The sequence below is a fragment of the Hylaeus anthracinus genome, unplaced genomic scaffold (genome assembly GCF_026225885.1).
Source record: "Hylaeus anthracinus isolate JK02 unplaced genomic scaffold, UHH_iyHylAnth1.0_haploid 4, whole genome shotgun sequence".
NCBI classification, from domain to species: domain Eukaryota; kingdom Metazoa; phylum Arthropoda; class Insecta; order Hymenoptera; family Colletidae; genus Hylaeus; species Hylaeus anthracinus.
In genome coordinates this window covers 8,781,704-8,795,566 of record NW_026535289.1, presented here as the reverse complement: position 1 = coordinate 8,795,566, position 13,863 = coordinate 8,781,704, and the positions used below count along the sequence as shown (strand labels likewise).

The window sequence follows — 13,863 nt, the reverse complement described above, 5'->3', positions numbered from 1 at the left end:
ACGGTTCCAAGTCTTTGTTTGCCCTCGGCCCTGGGAGCCCGACTGGCAAAAAAACGCGTCTAGACGCGAGTTTCGCGGCTGTACGAGCGTTCGGGCTTTATCATGATCCGTCGAAGTTCGGGAACCGCGGGTTGCTCCGTTTCGTGCCAAACAGAGTCAGTGAATGGCAACTACATTCTTGTCGCTTTACCAACACGTTTCGGGCCCGCCGACGTTTTATCGTCCTTCGCGGAATGCCGTTTTTTCGTCGCCTCGTCGAACACGCGATACCGCCCCACGGTTTTTTCGTCCGAAATTCCACCCACCCGGCGCTCCAAAGGGCAACGCGTTACGAAACAAAGAAGCACGATCCTCGACGAGCACGAAATTATTACGGAACGGTCACGTGTGCGGACACCGTTCTTTACTGAGCGTGAAAAAATCATAGCGCCGTTTCAACGAGTATCATTGTATGCTTTCTAAAATAATACATAAAGAGGTTAGGAATCTATTCGTGGATATCCTTAACCACGGTTCGAGGTTCAACGAAATCGAACGTAAACAAAGGCCGTCGTCTCAGTCGCTGCTCGAGTTGCCGCGTAGAACCCAGTGGTGACCAAGAGTTGTCTCTCGAGTGTCTTGGTACGCGTACACACTCCTTGCAAAATCTGTGTCGCCAGTTATTTAATTGCAAACAAAATTGACAAGAATCAGATTTTGAACTCCATTCTTATACAAATACAGAAATAAGAGTGGTGATTTACAGTTAACGTGTTCATAAGCTTCTCAGAGAGACAGAGGTTGAGTACCACCTTCCAGGTTCCCGCCAAGGAGATTCTTCCCGGCGGTTGTTGGCCCTCATTGTTTCCCGCCACGCTGCGCGCGCACATGCGTATCGCCCCACGGTTTATCCCCACCACGTGGACTGCTGTCACCCCTCCACCCATCCACGGTCTCCCTTCCGCCGTGGAGCGGTACTTCCCCTCCCTGGGTCGCCCTACCACAGTGAAACGGGGCAATAAACTTTCGAATGGCGCGTAGGGCTTTCTTCGGGGACCTTGGACCCGATCGCGTGTGCGTACCCCTTTGGCCGCACGCAGACAGCCGCAGGTGTAGCTCGCTGGAAATTTACGTGGGCGTAGGCTGACGCGGGAATCCGAGGATTCTACGACTCATGTTTACACCGACATCTCGATGATCGTTTCGATCTGTTGTTTTCCATTCTTTTCCGTTCTTCGTACGCCATTAATATCAGGTTGACGCAACCTGAAATTTGAAGAAGCAGTTTTCATTTAGTCTCATTCATTCGTATATTTTTATATCAAATAAATTCTGACTTGCGTTTTATTTTTATTTTAAATCGTGCACCTCGAACGTCAAGAAACGTCACTTTAACGTTTTCGAGTAGAATTAATTGGTCGCGTGATTTAGTTAACGTGGAAAAGACTCCACGTTCGTGAATGGTTAGAATAACAGTTGCAGAGGAACATATGCGCAAGAGTGGCCCGAGAGCATCCGAAACGGGTCATCTAATTGCGTCGGTCATAAAGACTTCCTCACCGCCAAGAATTCCCGCTGATGGATCTATCGACTGACAATGATTGATCGACAAAGGGACAAGCTCGGTACTGCCAGTACATTTTTTTTCTTTGAAACGCTGCTCGAAGGGGACGGAAATCGAAGAAGACGGATGAGGGTGTTTGCCGGTGCGCCGTTCGAGTGGCGGTTTCGATACCCTAATTACCGTCACCCTTATAAATATCAATATTATCGATGCGCTTCATTCGCGACGCATTCTGCGATCCTCGATCAAAACAACTCTGACCGATCCAGTTTCTCCTGCTATAAAATTCCTATCCAATTACAAAGAACAAACTCTCCAGAGCATTTAAAACTCGCGCTCGAAGTGGATGAAATATTGTTTGTTTCGCTGAAATTTCTATAGTATGTTTCGTCCATCCTCTTCAGACCTAAGCGTTGCAGATTTCTGTCGCAAGCCATAGATTCGAAATTCGCGCTCGTATGTGGATCTGGATAGAATATCCATGTCCGTGGATAAACGTAGTGTGTCGACTCCCTGATGCACATTTCCGGACGACGTTGTTAATATACTACCATCGGGCTCGCCGGCGTCGTTCTGAATGAAAACGGGCCCGACGAGTCGTGGCTTCGTCTCGTACTAAGATCTTCATTAAGCTCCGCTTTAATTAACGATGCTTGTTATCGCGTACACAAGCGATCGTAGTGTACCGCGAGCACGAGCGGTAAATTAAAACTTTCCATTCTACTGTCAAGTATGATGGTGTAATTTAATATCGGGAGTAATTAAAGCGATCGACTGTGTGATTCATCAAGGTCGACGACCCCGTTGTTGGCGAAGCGCTCGCTCGGTCGGATTGCGCGCTCGCGCTCGCGAAACCTCTTTTTGAATGAGCTGGCTCGTATTTCGAGTACGCGTGCACGAACTGCGCGAGAAACCCTCGTCGAACGGACGGAACGGAAAAAGGAAAAAAAATGGAGAAAGAAAACGGTGTGCATTCAGAGCGGAGGCAATACAAAACCGGAGCTTAGAAACGAGCAGACGCGAAAAAGAGGACCGAAAAAATAAGAGAAGGGTTAACCGTGGAGGTTAGAGACGGGAAGATCCCTAATATCGATGGCGGTGTTTAGTCAAAGGGCCGTTTCATTCACCGGCCTTAAACGAGAAGATCTACCGCGTTCCCTTTCGTTTCAAGGCCAAACGCGAGCGTGCCCCTTTACCTATAAATCTACGGAATGCCTCGTCTAACGACCCCGGCGCGATCCTCTTTTTTGCCACCGTCTACTCTCTTCGACTTCGCCGTTGCATTATGCCAAATTATTTGGCCCTGGCAAAGAATTTTAATTAGGCGCGCCGTAATGCTTCGAGCTTCACTTCGAAACCCCAACCCTCCCATTTTCGGCTCATTTTTATTGCCTGCGAAACGCTACGGATACTTTCGCCGCTCGTCTTTGTAGCTTCGGAACACCGTGGACCTCGCTGTCATTGGAATTGCTACCTTTTACAAGGGTGACTTCGACTCGATGCGATCATAATTTTTGTATCGAAAGGAAACGTCATCGAACGTTGTCAAAACGTAAACGAGTTACAGCTCGTTTGATCTAGCAAAACTATCATCCCTTAGCTTGTTCACGAGTTCCCGGAAATTCAGCGACTAATATCAATCGTCGACGCTTCGTGACACGATTTCTCGTTCGGCTGAAAATCCACCGAAGCGGAAGCTGATTTTCGTTGAACCTTCGAAATTCGTATTCGGTTCCTACGTCTCTCCGATATAACGACACGATCCGAAAATGAGGCCAGAAGCATTCGGATTCGGGAGCACCGAATATTATTATTCCCTCGGGCTGCTACAACAATGTCAACCGTCGCGCAAGATTATCGTTTCTTCGTTACTTTAATCACCGAGTCGTCTTAGAAGCACGGACCCCGACGTTCCTCCCTTCCCCTGTGCCCATCTCTTATATCCCGTCCTCCGGACGAGTACTATCCCGAGCGAACAGCCATCGTCGTCCAATTTTCGCCGACGACCATTAGGTTCTGGTGCTTGCTCTGCAGCCTCGTTCGTCAAGGTCCGCAGTCTCGTGCCGGCGTTCCCCGGCAATAAGAAATGAAGTGAGCTCGAAGAGCATTATAACGAGCTTCACGATGTCGCGCACGTATCGTCTCACCCTTCCGATGCCGACGCCGACGTTCTGGCTCGGTCGTTCGTCCCGTGCCGTTCCACCGGCTGAACGTTGTTTCTTCTTCTTCTTCGGAGGCACCGGGCCATCCCCTCCCATCTCCGTTGCATTTTAAAAACTTACAGGACACGCTCGTTTTCCTTTTTGTTCTTCTTTCCTTCCCTCGCGAGTTCACCCTTCCTCGAGAGAAAAAGAAGGAAAACGGGGTAGCGGAGACGCGGGGAACCATCTTTGTCGACGAGGAAAAAATTAAAGTTGCGACGCGTACCACCTATCCATCTACCCCTCGGTGCCGAGTTAACGCAACATTATGTACTCCTTACGGCTCCCCGAAGTTAATGTCAGCCCGGCGTGCCGCACCAGGACTCGAGGATTGCCGTTTTAACGACCTACAAACCGTCCTGGCGGTCGAATAAAACCCGAACTCTAGACCTTGGCCTGACTCGAATTTCCCGCGGATCCACGCGCTCGCTAATGAAAATGGTCGATCCCAGGATAATATCGATAATGGCGCCGAGGAGTTACCGCGATTACGCGATTAATCCGGCGAGAACCGAAGGATTAATCGTTCCGTGCCCTCGTAGTCGCTCCGTTCTCCCTCGCGTGCCGTTTCGATCTTTCGCTGCCGAATAATTTTCTGTTTCTTTGGGGGACGATTTTACGCGAGTCACCCCTATTGATTTGTAGCACGAAAATTATATTTCCTAGCTAATTAATCATTCTATCCAGATCCTTCTGTCTATTTTTCGCGCAGTGTGAATGTTTCACGAATGTACTTATGTTAAATTATTCGATCGTGTTGTCCACGTATAAAACAAAGAGCGTCAGCTGCGTCAATTAATATTGACGATTGCGTTGTTAGAGGGGGTGATTAACGTACACGATCTGAGGATTAAATTAATTTCGATATCAGCCAACAGAACATCAACATTTTAAATATTTTTAAACATTTCAAAGTTCGGGAGAAAGTTTTTTCGATGCGAACATTGCATGGACCATCGATTCGCGTTACAAAGGGAGTTAAACGCGCAGTGGTTCGTCAGCTAAAACTAAAAATAAATCTGCAGAGGATGTTGCAATGGTAGCGAGTAATCGTCCAGAAGGAATGAATCTTGCGATCAGCACGGGCTGGCGTCTTGTAACTCATTCAACGTTCATTGACACGTTTTCCTCGCGCTGGATCAACGACCTACTGATTTCTACGCTTCCAACATGTACGCATCGGTCTCCGAGCAATAACGATTAAAGCAGCAAATTGTTCGGTTCGTGATCCTTGGACGATCTTGTTTATCGCATTCTTGACATGTGTTGAGCCAATCTTATCATCCATGTTCATAAGTTAAAACGTTCTTTTAGTTTTGGAATTCTCTTTTCACTTCGTCTATTTCTGCATATTGAAATTTTCTGTTTAATGCCAATGAAATTCTCAATGAAATTCCTATTTTCATCTGACCTTATTCAACGGAATATAATGGTTTTATTATAGAAGCAGTGCACGTCGGATTTACTTGGAAAATTTCTGATATGATCTACCGCTTATTCCGCACCAAGCGGATTCAACGACTGGCAATGATTTTCTTTCCTTCGACGTAGCCATTTCACCGTTACATTTCAGTAACGAGTATATAATTCAAACGGACGCGATTGGACTTTTGCCACGAATCGTGCCAAATGGAATTAAAAGGAATAAAAAGGATGAGTGGAACATTCATGAACAGATATACGAGGGAACCTCTGCGGGATATTTTAAATGCTGCGAGAGCTTCGAGTGTCCTTCTTCGCTCGATGGAGTTTGACGTTTCCACTTCCGTATTACATGGATGTCCGTTCGCGGGCAAAAAACGGGAAATAAATAATCCAACTATCAGCGCCAAACGCGACATTAAAATGTTATCGTCTGTCAATAAACGAATCGTGGGATCGAATTGCGTCGACACTTATCTTGAAAAACATTTTAATGCTTCATTCCGCACAGTAAAATAAGAAAAATTCTATTCGGAAGTACCTCGTGTAGAAAAAGTACATCTTTTATAGTTTTTCTGATAGCATCCAACTAGCTGCGACTACCTTCATACCTGTCCGTGACTTATTTTGCAATGTTCCAGTATCTCCATAGTTTCGACCAATAAATTACACCACCGTTGACTTCAGGTACCCCGCAATCATCCCTTCGTGTACAAAGCGCCCAGTATAGCCAGACTTGCCGAATGCAAAAAGGTTCGGACAAAGTTTTTGAATCCCTCAGACCGTGTAGCTCAAAATTCATTCCCGAACGGGATTGGTCGCGACACCCTCCAAACAACAAAAGCTCGAAGAAATCCCCGCGCGACACGAGAGTTCAGCAGCCCCGGCGTTTGGTTCGGCGAATCGATGAACAAACGCGGGACTCTCGCGTGGGCGATTCGTTGTCGCGAAACCGTATAGATTTGCGCGTAAAATCCTCGTGGAGGATTTTCGGCGCGTCGCAGTCGTGTCCGGTGGGCGGATTGGGAGAGGAAGGGCGGGAATAAAGGGAGAAAATCAGCGTGAGCGTGTCACATGCGAGCATTAAACGCGTCCCGACGCGTGTACACGTCCGGGAGGGCTTATCCGCGGACTTCATCGTGGACTGCGTCCCCGGGACCGGTATAATAAGTGTCAAACGCACCGTGATTACGTGATGTACGACCGTCGGTCGGGGTATCGTTCCAACGGTTCCGTCGCTGTCTAATTACCGTTTCGCTGGCTCGAAGAACAATGCGAAGGAATTTAATCGCGGCCTGATTAATTGCCGGCGTTACGAGAAAAAGTGAAAAGACACGGCTATGGTCACGTGCTCCGTTAAATCGGACGTTCGTTCGGTCGCCGTTGTCGCGATTTTCCGCGATACGACGCCGGGGGTTTCGTGTGAAACATGATACGAGACGTAATTACGCGTTTTCCCGCCCTTTGTTTCCTTAGGAGCGAAGGGTAAAGGTGCGCAGCGTGGCTTATGGGAAAACTCGACTCGCTGCACCGGTGAGAAGTAAGCCGCGGACCGTCGATTCCCTCGTGACGTGGCTTGCGCGGGGTTGCGAGAATTCTGAAACGGTACTTTCACCTCTTTGTCGTATGAATCGTTGACGCAGAGCTTTCCACGAGAAAAGAATCGTTGCATAACGTATCTCTGTAAATGGTATAAAAGAATGACGCGAGATACAGTTCGGTTGAGGAGTCCTTCGAGGAGTGTTACATTTATGGAGAGACACTTCTTCTTGCAACATTATTATTTATTAGCACGTTGACTGCCATGCTAATACTCTTGCAAATTTCTTCTGTGAAAGTTCTGTTTACAGACTATTGAAAACTACACAAAAAGACATTTATTGTGATATTTATTTTTGTAACTTCATCGAAATTCAAGTACAAAGTTCAAATTTATTTTCTATGATATTTAACATTCAGCATTAATTTTTTTAATTCTTCAGTGAAAAGCACTGTCAACCCATGTATGGTTGACGTAGTGATCAACGTGTTAAACAATTGTCGCAAATTAAATTAGGAATTATATAAATACAATTAGTAAGTAAATCTACCAGGTAGCGCACCATTCGTCTACAATATTACACGAATATCCACAACGTGGAGCGATCGCCATCAGTTCTGATCGTCGCAACAATATCTTGCAGGACCGCGAATGCTGGTTAATTTCGCGACAGTGGATACGCGATTCAAAGGGCGTAATTAAAGTGCAGCGCTCTTGAAACGCGAATATTTTCGTCGCGTGACACACGTACAGACGTCGACAGAGATAGCCGCGGTGGATTTCTTCTCATATTCACGGTAGTGGATATGTCCTCGCGCATTCCTATTCATGTTTTCAGAGGCGACCTCGTGCGCGATAACCTCTCGACTCCGCGCATCATGGATTTCCTCTCCTTTTTCATTTTTCCGTTTTCCATCTTCACCGTATCGGTCCCCAGTTTCGCGATATCTCTTTGTCCTTCTTCTCCCGCGATTCATCGACTGATTATCGGATTTTCGTCCATCTCTTGTCTCCGACAACGTTGTCCCTAGACCGGCCACACGTTCTTTCTTCAATTTTTATCGCGTTTTGTCCGGAATTGTATGCGTTCCCCAAATATTTTTTCGCGATTTCGGCTGAGATATGAAATATGAAAAACTTGAATTCCATTTGGTCGTTGAAATATCGACGAACCGTTTGGGAGGAGTGACATCACAAATTTACGAATATTATTTCATGGTCTATTTATAGAAGAATCGTTCGTTAAAAATGATTGAAAATCCCATATCGAATTATTATATATTCATACTGTATTCGGAACGAAGCCCTGAAATTTCGTTTTGCCTCGCCAAGTTGCAACGCTGCTCGAATCTACTTTGTGGATTATCTTTTGTTCGTGAACCGTTACACGACCCGGAGTAATACATTTATATCCTGGTAGCTCTGCTCGCTTTTACATTGTAATATGCTGAATGTAAACGCAATTTTAAGTAATTACGCAGCGGAAATCCGTTTCGCCCATCTCTTCGTGCTTTGAAGGAAAGTTCTTGCGAAGGTAATAATCCAAACTTTCGTCATTAATTAATTCGTTAAAACAAAGGTAATCAAGACGCGTTAATTAGGAGACGACGTTATTTACGACTCTTACGGTACTTGGAAACTTTCCCGTTCTATTTTGCGTCTCCTTATTACACCGTACCGAAACTATTATAGTGTAGATACAGGGCGGTGTAACGGAAGGGCCAGGTTGGCCGTCATTAAGCTTAACGAGAGAAACGTTAATAATGGCAGACACCGATTTCAATAAAATTGGTGCACGATGGTATATTCATGAAAACCATACAGAAATGTTGATTATCGATTAGAAGGAAACCTTTAGTAATTATTATAAACATTCTCACCTCCTCCATATAACACACACATATTTAACCTGTCGAAAGTTTACGATCAATTCATATTAATTTTATTAAAATCTGCCACTATCGACTCGAGAATTCCTCTTGATAGGAAACGTCGCTTCGAATCACCGACGATAGGGATCAAACCTCTGCATTCTGATTACCATCTCTTCTTTCGAGGTCTTCGTCGACCCACCCCGTTCACCAGGTGGGTACTTCAAAGACAGTCAGTTCGAAACGGAACGGTAATCGAATCGACGCCGTGCATTTTCTGTCTCGCGGACACTGCATACGTGAGCCGAGCGGGGCACAGAGGCGTGTTGGCGTCGCTTGGCCTGGCGTGCGAGTTAAGGGGATCTAACGTCGGTCCGTCAACCTGCAGCGTCGCAGAGGGGTTAGAAAGACCAAGGGAAGCATGGTGGATCGCAGGGGTTCGAGGTTGGGGGAGGGCAGAGGCTGTTGGATGAATGGGGTGAGTGCAGGGGTTGGACTGGCTGGAAAAGCCGCGGGCTCTGCTGGCGTGTGCACGACGGATACGTGCCTGGACTCCATTACAGCCTGGAACCACTCTTTTCTTCCGATAAAAATGAAAAAAAAAAAAACTGTCGCCTCCCTGCCCCTGTCCCGTCGCATCGGCCATCGTATCGGTAACTGCTTCGAGAACCGAGTCTATCATCCCCTCCTCCACGACCCTCATCTCGACGACCCCTTTCTTCTTCTCTGTCGTGGCCACCCTTCAGCCAGCTCCTCGAGATACGTCCACCGAGCCTGGAGACACGTTCGCGGACTGCCTTCGAATAGATCGAGTTCGCTGTGTGGCTGCACACGTCTACCCGGCTTCCTTCTCCCCACCCTCTCCACCCCCTATTGCCCCCTTTTCAACCCCCGTCGCCCTTTATTTTCTTCGTTTTCCGCGTGCGTCTAATTCTTATCCCCTGTCGACGTTCGTACATGCCTGGGATTCGAGCGTCCTGGACACGTGGCTCCTACGGACGACGAATAATATTTACGATTCCTTTGGACCCATTGTCATAAGCTGGCCGTACGACCCTCTTCCTTTTTATCAAGGAAAAAGAACTCGATGCTTCCAGTTACCTAACCGTTGTTCTTATTTTCAGAATTAGTTTCATCGAACGAGTCTACCGTAGCGAGTGCAAAGGACGCGAATATTAAAATCGACGTATCGTATTCGATGGATGCCATCCTTTCGAGCTAGACGAATTCCCGTTTCTTTTCATTCCCATGTTATTAATCGCGAGTCCAGCCTTCTCCCGAGCAGACTGTTCCTTTGTGGTGCCCCCAAGATATCCACGAGGAAACGCTCGATTGGTTTCAGACGCGAGCCCACAGTCGAAGGACACGTGTATCCAGCGTTCCGTTCCCTTTTCGTGTGCTCCTTTTATTTTCCGCTCGTGTCTGATCCTTGTTTCCGTCAGCGTTCGTACACGGTATGCGAGCAACCGTATGTATATTCGTCGAGATGATTCCCAACGATACAAGGGATTTCGCGTGCTCTGGGGAGAAGTGGATTTTCCCCTCCTCGCCCTTCGTCGTCGTCGATGCTCCGTGGAAATCTCGACTTCTAAACGTTTCTTATCGTCTTTTTACATTTTATCGGGTTATTCAATATAGCCACGTTACGATTTTTTCCAGCTTTTACGAATCTTGCTTATACATGCTCATTGTTTGCGCATAACGAGTCGTTTTTATTTTCGAACAAGCCTTCTTTTGTCAAATATTTTCACCCCCTCTTCTACTGTTTTCAATAAATTGACCCATTTCCCTGATCCAAGAACAGGTTCCTTATCACCGTCTCGAGATACGGTCGCGACGTCCGGAGACACGTTTCCAATAGAACGACGTTTCCCTCGCGATACGTACCTGCGCGTGCTCTTGACCGTCTTTTTACTTCTATTTCTGCGATTTCGTCATGTTTCCTCCGCCGCTTTTCTTTCATCCAATCTCAGCGCTACCATACAGGAATTCAATCAACCGAACGACAGACCTCAGTATGTCGACTACTACACCAGAATCATATTTCTGATCAGTATAGCAATGAATAAAATAATTGTTTAACCCTCCGCATTCTGCGCCACCTCGTTGTAAAATGTGCGAACAGGAATCGCGTTACATAAAATAGTCTAACTTTGGAAACGTATATTTTTTGGTATTATTAGGCTTTATTATAAATTCTTATAGCTTTCTTAAAGCATTCACACCATAAATCCTTTATGTTGGCAGTGGTGTCACTAACAAAATTTGTTAAACTTATGATGTCCCCTCATGAGGGACATCCGAGTGCAAAGGGTTAGAATATCTGACAGTGATAATAACTACCTATCAGATAGTTATATTTACAATCGTGGAACGTGTTAGCGGCGCGGTTCGAACGCTACCAATTACTCTCTCGGACTAATTACGCCGCGTGCAGCGATTAAGATTCATTCGCGGCGGCGTTTAGGCGAACAACGATTATTTACAAGCCATTTGAAAAGTAATCGTTAAACCAGCGCCACGGGCCCACGAACTGGGAAAGGAACGAGCAATCAAGCGATTCATAAATCTCCGGCGAAAAGGCTCTCGCGGTCTTTTCTAATTGCACGGTTCCTTGCGCGCGCCGCAGAAACCAGACCCCTGACAAAGAATCGCGAAACCTCCTGACGCGGATACACACTTAACACCTAGCGCCCTCTTAATGATCTTAATAAATCTTCCTGTCGCTCTATCTACCGTCCCTTGTTTCCTTGCTGCCCGAACCACGAATTCATTTAGTCCCCGGTGTTTCTCGTCTTCGATGCTCCTCATTCATACGCAATCATCGTTTTGCATGATAAAGTAATTTCAATCGATACGGTAAGAAGGAAAACTGTGGTTACAACAGATGATTTATTCTTTTCAATATCTAAGACCTCTAAATAAAAGATAATGACTCTCTTTCGATTTCTGAGGAATCCTGTGTTAAATTCTAACCAAGTTCTTTTAAAGTAACTTCTTTGGAAAAAATTGCATAAATTAAAACGGCTGTGTCGATGGTTCTTTCAGAAGCTTGAAACTGATCGTTTCAATACCTGTATTATTATCTAAACTTCTCTGCTCGCTTCTTGACTCGTCTACTCGAACAAGTAAAACGGATATTTAAATTTCAATCCTAAGAAGTCGATCACTCATAAAGACCTTTGAAGAATAACTGTCGCGATTGAGAGATCAAGGGGAATTGTTTCTTCTTTGAAAGTTCTGTAGCAGATGAACTCATTGTACCCGCTGGATCTTGATGTATTTATGTATTCATTCGATCGCGATCTCGTACCGTGTCAATTACAATTCTTTTGAGGAAACGTTCTGTTAATCAATGGCTTCCATTTTCCAATTGCCTCTAAAATCCCCTCTTGAATTCTTTTCACACGTTGTTGACCGGTCACAAGTTAACTCGTGTTTGCATTTGCGTTATCTATTTCAATTTATGAAACCCAGGGAGATGTAAAAAAATTGTATTGTTATGCAAGAGATACGTAAAATATTTCAATTCATTATGTTGGTAAAATATAAAGAAAGTTTATTAAAGTTGAGTTAGATTGTTTTAATTTTAATTAGAGTCGCATCTGTCTAAAATTGCCGGTCAATGATGTCTTAAATTCTCGATGATTGAATGTTCGTGGACAATCTTTGACAAAAGGAACCTCGAGGGATCTCTGCGATTTCGATGGTAATCCCAGGGATCGAGGGGGGATCTCTGGAGAACGTCGACCACCAGGTGCATATCCGAGTCGAGTAATAATTCAGTCGACACGAGAGAAGTGATAACTCGCGAACGATAAATAATTCAGCGTATCTATCAATCGAGCCTTCAACGTCAGAGTGACCGCGGCGGAACACGTTACGGTTTTATTTCGGTGCCACTGATTGACGCGCACGTAGCCGCGACACGTTCGATCCGAGCGTGTCCTCTTCAGCAAATAGTCGATTGACATTTGGACCGAATAGAAATATCGAGAGAGGCCGTTGCAGGAATAACTGGAGAGATCGGAGCTCCGCGAAATCAGGTGGCGCATTTTATAATACTTTTAAAAAATTTGTTTAATACCCATCGGATAGGGATGACGGAACGTAACTTTGCCAAATGGCGGCGTAATTTCTCACCGACCCCTCCGCTCAAATTAGAGAATTGTATTTGTCGAATCCCGAGGATGATTTATCCCGAACGATTTTCTACGAGTTCGAGGAGTATTAATTTCGACGCGGGCGTACCTATTCATTTCGAAGCGAACCGACTTCGTTCCCTTCGGATCATTCGTCCAGCTGTCTTTGAACTCGTCCATTTATCTCGCCTATGCCGCTACAGTTACCAAAGTGCCGCCAAAAAATATTAACGTGCGTCAATTCCTCTTTCTACACCCTAATTTCATTTAAACGAAAAGAGTCGCGAATAAAGCTCCAACCATCGAAAACTTGCAACTGCGAAGCGTTGCAGGGGAACTGTAGAGTCACGGTAGAAATGTTTTAACCGTGAAACGTAATTACGAATTTCTCGTTGTAGTTAAGAGTTATCTGAATCAGAACTTGTGCAACGAAGATTAAGCGAGCAACGGCAGGAAGCAAGTTTTGTCTTTATTTTTCCTTGTAGACTCTTCTCGCGGATGTCCGAGCTGAGCAAAGGTAGCATTTGAAGTAAATCCTTAACGACGGTGAATCATAAGTATGTATCGCGGTAAAAAAAAAAAAGGCGGTTGAATTAAAAATTCGAATTAGAGCAGAAGGAACAATGCTGAAGGTGTGGCACAAGGCTAACTCTGCTTCATACTTCGTTTGCTAATGAGCGTTTACAATGTGGAAGTATAATCTTAAATCTTCAGCGTTGATGAGATGCAACTGCGAGTTGGAGTGGTTATTTATGGTGGAACGAGATTGCGCTGACTTGTGGTAGCCTGGTCAACTGAAGAAAAAATTATTGTGGAGGTGCGCGGATCAAGCTTTACAGTGGCAAAGTTTCACTTCTGAAATTTAAAACTTACTTTTTTAGATGTCCTTGCAATCTATTGATTATATACCCTTTTATATACCCTCGTTGTTCTTCGGGAATTTTCGTATGTCGCGTTTTTTTAGGTGTCACGTATTCGATATTGCTATCTTGTTATGTCTCGCCGATACGATTATCAATGTTTAGTCTATTTGGCGTGCGACGGGATACAATTAATTAACAGAATTTTATTATTACGAACAGAGCGTATCGCTTCTACGCGAATTTATTTAATCAAGAGATTGGATCGCGCGTTCGAATTTATT

The 13,863-nt window shown here is 45.3% G+C and overlaps 1 protein-coding gene across 1 annotated transcript in view; it reads left to right on the top strand.

Annotated features, from left to right (window-relative positions):
* LOC128894504 (3-phosphoinositide-dependent protein kinase 1) overlaps positions 1-13,863 on the top strand; it is a 404,982-nt gene that overhangs the window by 91,834 nt on the left and 299,285 nt on the right. The gene's annotated exons all lie outside the window — the stretch shown is intronic.